At 36.8% G+C, this 15,970-nt stretch overlaps 1 long non-coding RNA gene across 1 annotated transcript in view; it reads right to left on the bottom strand.

The window, feature by feature from the left end:
- Positions 1-14,976, bottom strand: part of LOC122221150 — a 29,157-nt gene extending 14,181 nt beyond the window's left edge. The window contains exon 1 of the long non-coding RNA XR_006203103.1: positions 14,893-14,976. This is a non-coding gene — a long non-coding RNA (uncharacterized LOC122221150). The remainder of the gene's footprint in view (positions 1-14,892) is intronic.
- Between the last annotated feature and the right edge of the window lie 994 nt (positions 14,977-15,970).

The raw sequence follows: 15,970 nt of genomic DNA, 5'->3' as shown, positions 1-15,970 counted from the left end.
ACCAGATTCCTCTAATCACTGTCATCATAACTCTAGGAAATGGAGCAGGAAGATGGGCCAATTGTGGATATTTCATCTGACTACCTTAGAAGCTTAGGATGATGAAATTGAACCACAAAACACAAACATTCTTTGAGGCCAGGAGTTTTTCCTTCTCTTTTTTTCATCACCATATTCATGACCTGGCATACAGTAGTCAATAAATATTTATTGAATGACTAAATGACTAAAATGTAAATAATATGTACACAGGATCATAATAGGAAGCTACATTTCTCAGTGGAAAAGGTTAGACTTTGCTGGGTGAGGAAGAAAGAAAGCTCTTCTGGTAAGAAGCCAAGCAGAACACTAGGAGACCAGGAAAACCCACACACTCCACCAGAGTTGATGGTATAAGCAAGACTCGTAAACCCCTAGAGGCAGGAGTAATTTCCTTAAGAATGGGTGGGCAAGAGAACTGGAGGGTTGACTCTTCCAGGTGGTTATACAAATACCATTAACCTACTATATATTAGTCCACATGCCAATGGCAGAAAACACTCTTCTCAAATGTACACAATTCATTTCACCAAGATGGACCATATTTTGGGATACAAAACAAAAATTAAAAGAATAGAAATTATATAAAGTGTCATATCATAATAAAATTAAGCTAGAAATCAGTGAAAGTATCTTAAAAACTTTCAAATATTTAAAATAACTCAAGAAAAAAAGATGAAGTCTTAAGGGAATATTTTTTTAAATAAAGAAAAATGAAAACACAACATGTCAAAATTTGTGGGGTATCCTTTAAGCACTACTTAGATGGAAATTTATAGTATTAAATAAACATGATAGAAATTAAGAAAGTTCTCAAGTCAATTATCTAAATACATACCTTAAGAAACTACTGGGCAAAAAAAAAAAAAATAATTCAAAAGCTTGCAAAATGAAACAAATTATAAAAATATGTGAGCAGAAATCAGTAAAAGTGAAACATAAATGTAGAAAAGCAATGAAACTAAAAGCTGCTTCTTTAAAAAATTTTAAAAATTGATGAAACTCTAGCCAGTCTGACAGGGGAAAAAGAAAAACACACTTCCAATATTAGAAATGAAAAACTAGACATATATACTGACTTCATAGATATTAACAGGATAAACAGGCCTTAAGTTCAATAAACTTAATAAATTCTATGGCCCTAAATTCAATAAATAAGACAAAATGTACTAATTCTTCAAAGACAAAAATTCATCAAAACTTACTAAAAAAATAATATGAATAGCTCTATATCTATTTTCTAATTGAATTTTCAGTTAAATATGTGCTTCTCTTCCTAAAGGGAAAAAAACAAAACAAAACGAAAACTTCAGGTCCGTATGAGTTCACTAACAAATTCTTCCAAGCATTCAAGAAAGAGACAATATATATTCTACATAATCTTTTCTAGAATATAGAAAACACCTCCCAACCTATTTTATAAGGCTAATATTACCCTAATCCCAAAACTGGACACAAAAATAACAAGAAGAAAAACAAAAGACCAAAATCCCGCATGATCATAGATGTAAAAATCTTCAATAAAGTGTTATTAGGAAATTGAATACAGAATATATAAAAAGGATAACATATCACTGCCATGTAGGGCTCATGCCAGAATGCAAGACTGGCTCAATATTTGAAAATCAATCAATATAATTCACTAGATTAACAGACTAACTAGAAAAACCATATGATCTTCTCAATTGATACAGAAAAAGCATTAAAATTCAATATCCATTTATTGATAAAAACTCTAAGCAAATGCAATTAAACCAAATCTTCTTAACCTGATAAATAGTATTCACAGAAGAAACCCTACAGCTTAATCATGCTTAATGGTAAAGGAGGCAATATCTCCACCCACTCTTCAGCATCAGGAACAACCTTGTCCTGATAGTCACAACCAATGAATCAGGGGAGTGGGAGGAGAAGAAGAAGAAAAAAAAAAAAATCTCAATTCCCAGGCAACATGATTTACATAGAAAATTCAAAAGAATCTACAAAATCAGTTTATAACTAATAGTTTAGCAAGTTCATCTTTATACATGATCAAAATACAAAAGCTGTCTGTATTCCTAAGTAAATCTGTGGCAACAATGACAATCGGGACTTGAAATGATAAAAAAATAAATATAAAACAAAATAAAAAAACAGGCATTTCTAGTAGTCATTTCCACTGCATGCACATAAGCACACATACAGAAAAAAACACACAGGTACAAATCTAACAGAAAAAGTGCAGGAGCTGTATGCTGAAAACTGCAAAACACTGATAAAAGAAAATAAAGGTTTTTGTTTGTGGGTTTTTTTTTTAGTTCTAAATGAAGAGGCATATCATGTTTATGGATTACAATATTCCATTTTTTTAAGACATTAATTATGCATGAGGCCCCTGTTTGGCTCAGACATACCACTAAATACCTATTAGAAGGGCAAAACAAACAAACAAGGACAATACCAAATATTTGCAATGATGCAGGACACCAGGAAATCTCATTCATCACTGGTGGAAATGCAAAATGAGACCGCCAATTTGGAAAACTGCTTGTTATAAAATAAAACCATACACTTATTAAAAAATCAAGCAATCCTACTCCTGGGTGTTTATCCAAGTGAATTGAAAGACTTTGCTCAACAAAATCCTGTATGCAAATGTTTATGACAGCTTTTTTTTTTCATAATAGCTGGAACTATAAATAGGCAAGATACCCTTTCACTTGTAATGGATAAACAAACTGCCAAATAGTCATAAAATGTAATAATGCTCAGCAATAAATAGTAATGGGCTACTGATTCACTTAAGAACATGGATGAATCTTGGGGTGCCTGGGTGGCTCAATCAGTTAAGCGTCAGACTCTTGGTTTTGGCTCAGGTCATGATCTCATGGTTCACGAGTTTGAGCCCCATGTTGCGGCGCTCTGTGCTCACAGCTGCAGAGCCTTCTTGAGATTCTCTGTCTCCTTCTCTCTCTCTGCCCCTCCTGGTTCACTCTCTATATTTTTCTCTCTCTCAAAATAAATAAACATTTTAAGAAATGAACTTTAAATGCATTTTGCTAAGTGAAAGAAGCCAGACCCAAAAGGCACCTCACCCCCATCATCTATTTGAATGAGTATCACTGGGAGGGGGTCTGGGAACTTGAATTTTCTAGCCAGTTTTCAGGTGATGATGATCCTTCTGATTTTAGGCCACATGTGAATAGCTCTGTTCAAGTATGCATCTGCCCCAGACTTTACTAGTCAACAGTCCCCACAGACAGATCTATAAGCGGAAGGAACCAGATTGCAACAAAAGGAAAAAACAAAGGTGCATGGGAGTAGGAGATGTAACTGCAAAAATGTAACATTGTTAACCACTTCTTTTACAATATATTTTATCTTTTGGTTTACTTAACTATATCTGTGAATAGACCAGGAGTATGGAAAAAAAAATGTTTTCTTCGGTTTTACATCGTCATGGCTTAGTACAATTATAATCAAGTCATAGAAACTAAATATCTATGTTAACCTGTGAATAATATCACAAAATTAGAGACCTCTTTGTTTACTACTTTGTAACCTTGGGAAACTTACCCAACTTCTCTCTTTATCCAACCATAAAATGTGAATAATAACAGTAATAAGGTTAAAAAGAGTTAATACATGTAAATTGCAAAGAATAGTGCCTGACTCTTAGCAAGTACTAAATAAATGTTAGTTGTTGTTATTTCACTGTGTAGAATAGCATAAAATGTGGTTGTGTGTCAGTACATGCCTAATTATCTTGGAAGGAAAAACCTATCTACTGCTTTGTTGCTAGGGAAATACAAATTTCAGCAACAGCCTGATAGAATAAAACACTTCCAGTGGGTATTCTTAACTTCCATGCTACTAGAAGTAATTGTAATTGATAATTTTTTCTCCTCCCAAAGTTTCTATTTTTGAAATGATATACAAACACAACATTTTTAAAATCCTTTTCTTTCTCTTTATTTTAGCAATCAAAATCTCCTCAAATAAGTGTAAAAGGCATAATAGTGTTTCATTAACCTCATGTATGGAAAAAGACAGTTATTTTTTCTCCATTGGAAGTTATACTAGCTTAAAATATAGTTTACAGCTATAATCTTCTTTACTTATCCAAATATAAGCACAAAATGAAAAGCATTTTATTAAAGTGGTAAAAAATATCAAGTCCTATTACACTCATTTTTTTATTAGAAATAATAGGACATCCCAAATATACAGCAGATTAGCAAGAGTATGTAGTAGTAAGTAAGTAAGAGTAAGTAAGAGTAGTAAGAATAATGTAATTATTCTTAAGTAATTACATTCAATTTTGTAGCTATTAGCATAGATTTTATTGGCATAATCCAAACCACACTACCCTGGCACTCTACAGTATAATAGCCACCAGCCACATCTGGCTACTTAAACTAAAATTAAATTAAATAAAAAATTTAGTTCCCTAATCACACAATCCACAATTCAAGTGCTCAATAACAGAGCAGATATAGAACATTCCATCACCATGGAAAGTTCTATTGCAGAGTGCAATTATTGCATTAACCAGTTGTCAACCAGAAATATTGGGTTTTATCTCTGTGCTCTTTTGAGGACTGTTTTAGAGTGATTAGTATTTTTTTTTCTATAATGCTTTCTATCTTTATAGATGACACAGTTGATGAACTGAAAAGTTTCCTTGTGGGGTCCATGAGTAGCTCTGAATGTGCAGAAAGCTGGTCACAACAGACAGCTTCAGTTCACTGTAGGCCCCTGGGGTAGAACTCAATTAAAAATAACTTTGCACCTGCTCATTTGCTGAACACAACTAAGTGAGGGAAATGTGCTTCTGCACCATTCCCATACTCCACTCACCCAGACAGTCACTCTCTCCCCTCTACCTACACCACGCACCTGGTCTGCTTTCCCTAAAAAGGTATGGGAGACAAACTGTGCCACGTTGTTGAAATGTCGAATCTTTGAATTATACTGGATGCTTCTTCAACTCAGCCAGTATCTTTTTCAGGAAATTAAAACACCAACTTAGTAAGTTTCAGCTCATTTTCAGAAATGACCTACCTTGATCAGGCCGCAGGTACTATAGTATGTTGAGGACACAGGACTGGATGAGGCTGTGGACATTTTGCAATTGAAACACAAACCTGGATCAGAAAAGGTGGGGATTTTGAACTGCCAGAATGTAACATGAGCATATGAGATAAGAGAGGGAGGGATTAATGGCAAAGTGGTTTCTAAAGGGCCATGAAAAGCCACCAAGGCAAACTTCCCACAGGGCCAAGGCAGCAGCAGACATCAGGCTTGTCAGCAAGCTTCTACACTGGGCTTTCCTCTACAGTGAGCAACACAATAAAGTGGTGTGTGGATGGATGGATCTGAGGGTGATGTTCAGTACGACAAGTGGAGAAACCATCAGGTTACAATAGTCTATCTGAAATACAGGTACTGGCTCTGCAGCTGCTTCATTGCTGCAAGACCCTGAGGCATCCAGTTCAGCCTCTGGAATACCCTGGAACTCTGACACACAATGCATTACTGAGAAGCAGGTGGTCAGTTAGGTGGCATCTCCCTGTCCTATGTTCCATACAAGTCTTTCTGGATGTATGGATAAAAATGGAGATTCTTTTAAAATATATGTAAAGACAGGAAACAAATATGCATTGCTCAGAGGTGAGCACACAACAGCACTGACCAAATGATACCCTCACTCTCCCAGAATAGCATCCCAAACCTAGGACTTTACCCAGGCTTTCAAGAAAGCTGATTTCATGATGTCCAATAAAGTCAAAGCCCTCATGTGCACAGGACTACTTCAGAAACAATCTCAAGGGAGGTGAAGTTGGAGGCTTCTTAGCTGAGTGTGGATTCAGGATATGACTAGTTTATTACAGGGCTCAAATACATACTGGAGTCTTGATCTGATAATCCGCAGGTCTTTATTATTTAAGAGATATAGTCTGACTTTGAACCTATTGCATAGACACCTGTCATAATGCCCTAGGACCCAGAGAGCCCCTGTTTGTTCATCTCTTAAGAGAATATTCATGTTTCACTTCATTTACTTGACTTCCTGTTCACCATGGGAAAGACTCTTTTGCTTTTAATATTTTTTTCAATATTTATTTATTTATTTAGAGAAGGGGGCAGAAAGAGAGAGAGAATCCTAAGCAAGCTCAGTGCTGTCAGTGCAGAGCCCAACATGGGAATCAATCTCACAAACCATGAGATCATCATCTCAGCTGAAATCCAGAGTCAGACGCTTAACCAACTGAGCCACCTATGCGGCCCTCACCATGGGAAAGACTCTTGATCCAGTCTCTAGGGAACTCCCTGACTTGCTATCCATTTGGGGACAGATTGATGCCTGCTTTCTGATTCCACTGGAGAAATGAATTGATACACCTGGAGTTATTCAGCAATACTTTGGACATAGTCCTACTTACAAATGCTTATTTAATGTGAGTAACCATTAAAGACATTAGCCGTCCCTAAAGACAGAGATTTTATTCCTGTCATTGTGTTTTGATTGTATACCAATCAGGGAAGCATAAGAAATGTGAGGGGTGCAGAGCCTGCCCCCTGCTTCAGCTTCAGGCTAACCCTCTGGGTATCCTTAGCAGTTCTCCCAGCCCACCTGGCCAGTAGTGGGGGCATATATTTCTGCTTGCATGAACAACCTGAGGAACATAGCCTATTTTAACTGTGGCCATCTGATAATAAATGTTCTGCCATAATAATAAAATAATGAGACATAAAAAAAGAGAAAAAAAAGTGCTCAATAATGAAAAGGAAGCAATAGCAAAGTCTTCCTTTATCTTTGAGATAATAACCTCACAGCAAGTCCATCCTTCTTCCAACAATTCTGTCCTCCTGTCCCTCATGAGGAATGTGTTCTCATTCTCCTTAGTTTATACAGAGCCCCAGGCAGCAGATCTTCAGCTTGTCTGCACACTTAAAAGAACTCCCTTTCCACACATCCTTGTCTCTCTTGAAAACCCCCACTGAAAACCCCACCCCATAGACTAATTGGCTTGAGTGAGTCAGGGAAGGGGAGGATTCTCACTACCTGGGTGTTCTGCATGGGACCTTCCTGTTAAAATATGGGTTACACACCCAGAAATTCTGAGGGACATTGGAGCTTCTTTTTTCAGATTTCTCTGTTTATTCCTAAATGATCCTTGTGGTATGCAAAATAACAGTCCCCAAAGATGTCTAAGTACTAATGCCTGGAATCCATGACTATTTTAACTTACATGGAAAGGAATTTTATAGATATGGTTAAGGATCTTGGGATAATTATTCTGGATTATCTAGGGAGCCCAATCTAATCACAAAAGTCCTTATAAATTACAGAAAGAAGTGGGGGAGTCCAGATCAAGGAGGAGATGTGATCAAAACATGATTTGGAGTGATTTGGGACCATAAACCTAGGAATGTGAGTAACCTTTAGACCCTGGAAAAGACAAAGAATGTATTCTTTCCTAGAGCCTCCAGAAGGAAGGCAGGCCCAACAATGCCTTCATTTTAGGGCTTCTGACCTCCAGAATGAATAGATTCATCTTCTTTTAAGCCACTATTTGTGTGGCAATTTGTTACAGCAGGAATAGGAAGCCAATATGATGTTAGAAACTAAAAGGCAACCAACGGAATGGGAAAAGATATTTGCAAATGACATATCGGACAAAGGGCTAGTATCCAAAATCTATAAAGAGCTCACCAAACTCCACACCCGAAAAACAAATAACCCAGTGAAGAATTGGGCAGAAAACATGAATAGACACTTCTCTAAAGAAGACATCCGGATGGCCAACAGGCACATGAAAAGATGTTCAACGTCGCTCCTTATCAGGGAAATACAAATCAAAACCACACTCAGATATCACCTCGCGCCAGTCAGAGTGGCCAAAATGAAGAAATCAGGAGACTATAGATGCTGGAGAGGATGTGGAGAAACGGGAACCCTCTTGCACTGTTGGTGGGAATGCAAATTGGTGCAGCCACTCTGGAAAACAGTGTGGAGGTTCCTCAGAAAATTAAAAAGAGACCTACCCTATGACCCAGCAATAAGCACTGCTAAGAATTTATCCAAGGGATACAGGAGTACTGATGCATAGGGGCACTTGTACCCCAATGTTTATAGCAGCACTCTCAACAATAGCCAAATTATGGAAAGAGCCTAAATGTCCATCAACTGATGAATGGATAAAGAAATTGTGGTTTATATACACAATGGAATACTATGTGGCAATGAGAAAGAATGAAATATGGCCTTTTGTAGCAATGTGGATGGAACTGGAGAGTGTGATGCTAAGTGAAATAAGCCATACAGAGAAAGACAGATACCATATGGTTTCACTCTTATGTGGATCCTGAGAAACTTAACAGAAACCCATGGGGGAGGGGAAGAAAAAAAAAAAGAGGTTAGAGTGGGAGAGAGTCAAAGCATAAGAGACTGTTAAAAACTGAGAACAAACTGAGGGTTGATGGGGGTTGGGAGGGAGGGGAGGGTGGGTGATGGGTATTGAGGAGGGCACCTTTTGGGATGAGCACTGGGTGTTGTATGGAAACCAATTTGACAATAAATTTCATATATTAAAGAAAAAAAGAAATGTTTGGTTTGGGTACATAGCAATATTATGAATAATAAGAATCTATATAAATTGCTTATTCATTGTGTCCATTTGCCACACACTGAAACTATCATACAAATCATTAAATATTTAGTATATAGACCTTATTTTGTTTTTTTTTTTAATTATAATGCTAAACTTTGCATGGATAAGTCACAAGGCTTGATGATACAGCAAAGCTGTACATGATACTGAATTGAGAGCCAGAAGATCCTGATTCTAGTGCTGTCACTGTCACTTAAGTGTGACCTGTGACATTTCTGAGCCTTCTAGTTTTAACAGTTCTTAACTAAAATTAAATTTTTAATTCATTCTGAGTAGAGAGTGAAAAAGAAAAAAAAAGCAGAAACAAAAAGAGCCCTCAGCTTTGTTGCTTGTGGTTCATACCAAGAGGTAATCAAATAAAAACTTTTGTTTTCATTAAAAAAAAAAAATTAGTATCAAAGAAATCTTTTTTTAAATTGAATTTTAGTTAACATATACAGCAGTATTGGTTTCAGGAGTAGAATTCAGTGATTTATCAATTAGATACACCACCGAGTGTTCATTATAGGTACCCTCCTTAGTACCCATCACCCATCTAGTCCATTTCCCACCCACCTCCCTCCATCAACCCTCAGTTTGTTCTCTATGGTTAAAAGTCCCTTGTGGTTTGTTTCCCCCTCTTCTCTTTTTCTCTTCCTTCCCATATATTCATCTGTTTCTTAAATTCTACCTATTAGTGAAATCATGCGGTATTTTCTTTCTCTGATTGACATATTTTGCTTAGCATAATACATTCTAGCTCCATCCATGTCATTGCAAGTGGCAAGATTTCTTTCTTTTGGATGGGTGAGCAATATTCCATTGTACATACATACCACATCTTTTTTGTCCATTCATCAGTCGATGGACATTTGGGCTGTGTCCATAGTTTGGCTATTGTTAATAATGGTGCTCTAAACACTGAGGAGCATTTAACCCTTAGAATCATTATTTTTGCATCCTTTGGGTAAATACCTAGTAGTGCAATTGTGGGATCATAGGGTAGTTCTATTTTTAACTTTTGGAGGAACCTCCACCACAGTTTTCCAAAGTGGCTTCACCAGTTCACCAGGAGTCTGGATGTCTCCTTTGGAAATGTGTCTATTCATGTTTTCTACCCATTTCTTCACTGGATTATTTGTTTTTTGGGTGTTGAGTTTGGTAAGTTCTTTATAAATTTTGGATACTAATTTTTTATCAGATATATCATTTGCAAATATCTTCTCACATTCTGTAGGCTGCCTTTTAGTTTTGTGGATTGTTTTCTTTGCTGTGCAGAAGCTTTTTTTCTTGATGAAGCCCCAATAGTTCATGTTTGCTTTTGTTCCCTTTGCCTTCTTTGATGTGTTTCATTCTTCTGCATTCATTGCCTAGCTTTCTCAGCATCATTTGTTGAAGAGAGTACCTTTTTTTCATTAGATATTCTTTCCTTCTTTATTGAAGATAAGTTGACCATATTGTTGTGGGTCCATTTCTGGGTTTTCTATTCTGTTCCATTGATCTATGTATCTATCTATTTTTGTGCCAGTACCATACTGTCTTGATGACTACAGCATTGTAATATAGCTTGGAATCTGGAATCATGATGCTTCCAGTTTTGTTTTTCTTTTTCAGAATTGCTTTGGCTATTCAGGATCTTTTGCGGTTCCAAACAAATTTTAGGATTGTTTGTTCTAGCTCTGTGAAGCAACTTTTGTTTGTAAATACCAAATTGCAAATTTCCCAATTGTCACTGGGGAAAATAAAAGTACATGTAGCATTGTGTACTGATAAAAGCATACTAGTGAAACCTCAGGACGCACTATCAGAACCAGTAAGGCAGAGAAGTACAAGGGAACCTCAATGCTGCCTTATTTCCAAACTCTTCACACCTCAAATATGCTCTTAAAATCTCTGCCAAAGAGAATTAGAAATATGTGAATTTTCCCTATTAAAGAAAAAAAAAGGAAAGAAGGAAGGAAGGAGGAAAAAGAAAAGCTTTATTTTGAGTCCTCCATTCCTCTCTCACTACACTTAGTTCACCCAAGGCAAAAAATAGTGATCTAATTCATTACATCCTGGACAATGGCTGTAAACAGAGGTTAAGGTGCCAGACCAACATCAGCAATTGCTCTCAGTACAGCATCTAACCCCTGAGTCCATATGTACACTGACAGCTGACCTTAACCCTTGGAAATGACAGTATCAAAATCTGACAGATCCATCACTGTCTTTCATCTCCCTGGCCACAATAATTGCTGGAAGGACTCAAGTTGGCCCTATTAAAAGTGCCCCTAGGATTTCTAAATGGAAGCCAGGAAACATGTACATCCTTTCCTCTTTGGCAGTGACTTGTAAGGAAGTTAACACAAATGTGTAAGCACCATGCCTCACTTTCAAAGAAAATGTAGAAGGAGATGAGCCAGGCAAGAGGTATGGAGCCCCTGCTTTCAGTTACCCATCAACTAAAACCCTGCATTTTCTGCATCCACAGTCAATAAATCTGCTTTTTGACAGGCTACATTCTGTCTTCACCACCTGTACAATCCGAAGAATTTAAGCTATTACTGAATCAGCCCCAGTGAATGAAAGACATCAAGATTTTAAGGTATCAGTATAGTATTCCTCTTCACCAAGTTTTTTTTTGTTTGTTTTTTTGTTTGTTTGTTTTGTTTTGCCTGTAGTGGCAATAATGTCATACACACCACCTGGCAAACAGCTCCCAGGGCCTATGACTTTGGAACAAATAACTCATCATAAAGATCAGCTGTGGGATCAGGTCAATAATAACCTCTTGAGCCCACCAACACTAGGGTACAATGATGTCCTCAAGAGCCAGCCTCAATTGGGGTCAAAGATTCACATGTTATTTGCCTTGCTCTGCTGAATATATTCTGTATATTCACTTTTACTGGAGATCAGGAAGATACAAGTGGTTTATCTGGAACAAGATTCAGGTATGACCAACTTCCTTAGAAAAAAATATTATAATAATCTATTAATTTATCTAATAGCAACACATTTCATTATGCTTTTCCTAGAAGACTGGGAATTTAGCATGCAATTATTTTTTCTCCATATCCCTCACTTTTCCATGTCTCTGTCAATAAAATAGACAGAGTTAGAATTGGAGATAATTTCTAATATTTCAAAGAAAGCCTTAATGTAAAAGTATGGGAAAATTTCCAACCCAGGAGTTCCTTTTGCAAGAAATAGATTTACAACTGAGGACATGCCATCTAAAGATATTTTAGACAGAAAGGCTGTGACATATCTTCAGTTATTTTAATGCTTCTCTATCTGAACCACAAAGATAGAACCAGAGGAGTTGTAGTGGTCTGTTCTTAGTAAACTTGTCACCAAAGAAAAGACAAAGTTCACCATCACATAAACCCACAACTGAAGAGCCACTTACTGGGACTTATCTTGACTTAGCTGTTAGAATGCTTAGAGTCTGTATGTTTGGAAAGTTCCCAGATGTACTTCTAGAATGAAGCAATAAATGAAGCTACTTAAATGACTAGGAAACTGGTGTTGATTAAAGGATTGTATAAACATGCTGGCACAAGTTCAGAAGTAATTCAGATTACTTATTTGTACTTCTTCACTATCCCACTGCTACTCATTCTGACTTAGGAGAAAGGGGTTAAAGGGGAAGTCAGAGCCCATCCTTGTGCTTCTCTCCTCTCCCCTGGGAACCTGCCATGCCGGACCATCAGAGTGTGCACTCAGGAAATTCTTATTTGAATGTGCACTTTCTGCTTCATGCTGTGTCCTTACAGATTTAGCAGCTCCAATATTAGACAAATGAGGCTGGACAGAGCCTTAGCACACAACATAGCTGGCATTCAACAGCTCAACTGTAAAGGAAGATGCATTTTGTCCACTCCAGTAAACAAAGTGGCACACCAATGGCAGTAGGCTAGGCTAGGCAAGAGGAAAATGCCAGGAACAGAAACTCAGGCTCTTTTAGTAACCTAGTCCTTAAAGAAATGACTTTTCCTATTACTTTATTTCTCATTTTTAGGGACTGCTTTCAATTTGGAAGAAAAGGACCCAGAGGAGCTGAGAAAGTGGCACAGCACAAAGCAAATAAACATCACCTTAGCCAGTGAGTCATGGCCTCTACTGCTGTGGCTCACCTGACTAGGATCTGAGACTTTCCACAGATCTCCCTTTGCAATTCATGATGTAAAAAAAAATACATACCTTAGAAAGTATGAGCTAGAATCCCATAAGATTCCAGGATTTCTTTCAGCTTCTTACAATATGGGTACAGGCAGAAGATTTGACCTTCCCTCTCCTGGGTCACTGGGGGACCAACTCTCTTCTGCACTTACTACTCTATAGACATAAATGCAGGCTACATTCAATTTAAGGTGATTTATTATTTCCTTGTAAATGATAATGATTAGTTTTAAAAGAAAAATTCTAATGGATTCCAGATTTTCCCTTGGTGACCTTATTTTGCAGTTCATTATGTGAAAAGGAAACATATCACCCATCATTTCATTTGCAATGATATCTCAGTAACATTACCCCACTTCATAAAAGTGTTGTGAGAAACTGATAAAATATAAAGTGTGTTTCAATTATTTATGTTTCCTGGAGCTATAAGTTGTCCAACTTAAAAATAAGGAATGATATGTTTGGGCCAAATATTATTAGGCAGTGCATTGACTTAATATCCATCTAATGAAGGAAAAAAATAGGATCCTAATCCCTGAGTAAGGACCACTGAGAAGCAGCCTCCTGTTAGGGGCAAGAGCTTCAAGATACTTGGCTGCATTATTAGTAGGAAACAAAACCCAATGTGGCAACACTAAAATGTTAAAACTTGGCCCAGTTGCTTGTTCCTGAACCATCTGTGGTTCCGCAGTGTTCTCTCCAATAGGAGGAATGATCCTTATGTTAGAATGAGGTTTCCAAATACCTTGGAATGCATCTGTAGTACTCCATTTCCTTTTGGACAAGAACAGGGGATGGGGATATTCTTGTCACCCAGCCTGAAGAAATTGATAAACTAAGGGAAGAAAATACTGAGGGCTGAGTTTATGAAGCTGGCTCCAGTAACCAATTGATTCTGTTTTTGTACATTTAGAAATAATATGGAAGACAGGCTTTGAAACATGATTCATACCAAAAGAATATTTAAAGGTTTAAAACCTGTGCTAACAAGTTGTTTATAAGTTTAAGCTGCCCCTCCTGTTAACAACATGAGATAATTTCACAGTTTCTTTAGATCACTCCACAAAATACAGACTAAAGTGGATTTAATAGTCCAGTGAATTGACAATTAACAAAAAATATGCAATTTTCTAACATATGAAATTTTAGGCAAAGTTTTTGTTTTGTTTTGTTTTGTTTTGTTTTTCTATGGACTTGAAATTACTGTAAGACATGTGACCAACAATATTAACCCCAGCAATGTAAATGAGAAAGACATTTATATTCAACGTCATGAGGAAATTTTGGGGAAAATGGTATGTATTTCTTGATATCCCTTCCCTCTGTGACTTGTTACAGTCAAGTTTGTGTCTAATTTAGTATCTTAACTGAGGGGAGAAGACTTCTATGATTTATTCTTAAAGTAAATGACCAATGTGTTAACCCATAAAATATCAATCAGAATATGTCACGATCTTTGCAATTTTGGCTGGCACCTAAATAAATACATTATTAAACCAAGGAAGAGATTTTGTAAAACAATTTTTCTGTAAGCCCACTTTCTTCTCAGACCCTTAGATTCAGTCTGTTTCATGTGCCTATACGTGTACTTGGGCACAGATGATATGAAGAATTATGAATGGTGAGTATTTTTATAAGTAGGTATCATCATAAGTCGTCAAAATAGGCACAAAATCGAATTATTTCTGGAAAAATAGCCAATAGAAAGGGTTGAAAATTAAGTAGGAAATTCACTCCACTCAGCAGAGAGAACTGTATTTATACAAGCTGTTCCTTCTGGTGCTATAGTCAGGCTGAGCTGAAGCAGTTTACCAAACTCTTATCATTTGATCAAAGAATTAATTAATTTTTATTTTAAGGACAATAATACTTGGTTAATTATTCTTCTCAATATAAAAAATGATCTATTTTTTTAAAAGACATAGTAGATAGTAGAGGGAAACAGAGGTAGCATGCCTAAAGGTGGTGGCAGCAACACCCATGGGTCTATCTTAATCCATTCAGGCTGTTACAACAGAAAATCATAAACTGAATGGCTTATAAATAGTACACATTAATATCTCACAGTTCTGGAGTCAAAGAATTCTAAAATCAAGGCACTGGAAGACTCAGCGTCTGCTGAGAGCCTGCTTCCTTGTTCATAGACAGCCATCTTTTCATTATGACCTCACATGTTGGAAGAAGCCAGCTAGATTTCTGGAATCTCCTTTATAAGGTCACAAATCTCCTTTATGCTGGTTTCTCTTTCATGAGCTACCAGTGCTCAAAGACCTCACTTCCAAATACCATCACGCTGAGGATTAGGATTTATCATAAAAAAATTTTGCTTGGACACAAGCATTCAGTCTATAGCAAGATCCTCATCCTCCTGTGCTTGAAGGCCTGGAGCACCCTTGAAAGACTGACACAGGGCACATCTCTGATTCAGTGCCACCTGTTCTCTGTTCCTAGGCAAAGTCTGTAAAAACTCTGTCTGTCAAAGATAACCAAGCATGGCTATGATTTTTGTCTAAATTTACACATTTACCACTGTCATTTTCAACCTCCAATTGTGTGCCCCTTTCCCTCATTAGGGTGACCCCAGTATTCAGAATATTGAGCCTTCTAAGTAACTTAAGCTCTTCCTTTTATGGAAATAAATAGGAAGGCATCTGATAATAGTTATTTATATGTATTGCTTGATTACTTCATTACAATTTAGATTAGATTAGACTAGATTAGATTAGGTACAAATGTTAAAAAAGCATTTAGATTTGGGCACTCTTTCTCTCTCAACTGTGGAATAAGATTTTGTCATCACTGGTTAAAGGGGTGTCAATTATTTATAAGAAAATAATATGTTCAAATGTTCAAATATGTTGAAGAGCACAAAAATTCTTTCCTTATTATCCAAGTAGAACTAAAAATAAATCTTTAAAACATAATAGAAAATTATGATTTTTTTAAGCTTCTTCTCCAAAAATTCCTCTGTTTTCCTACTGAGGGTGAGTAAGAGATAGGCTCCTGGGTATGTAGTATCAGGAGTTGCATGGAGTAGGGAGGTTTGTGAACCAACAAGTTGACCTGTCCATGTGTGTGACAGTAGCTTTATAGATCCAATCCTACCCTCCCTTTATGCCAAGATTTCT

This window comes from Panthera leo, chromosome B3 (genome assembly GCF_018350215.1).
Source record: "Panthera leo isolate Ple1 chromosome B3, P.leo_Ple1_pat1.1, whole genome shotgun sequence".
NCBI classification, from domain to species: Eukaryota; Metazoa; Chordata; class Mammalia; order Carnivora; family Felidae; genus Panthera; species Panthera leo.
The sequence above is the reverse complement of the archived record's forward strand: the minus strand, read 5'-3'. Positions and strand labels throughout refer to the sequence as shown.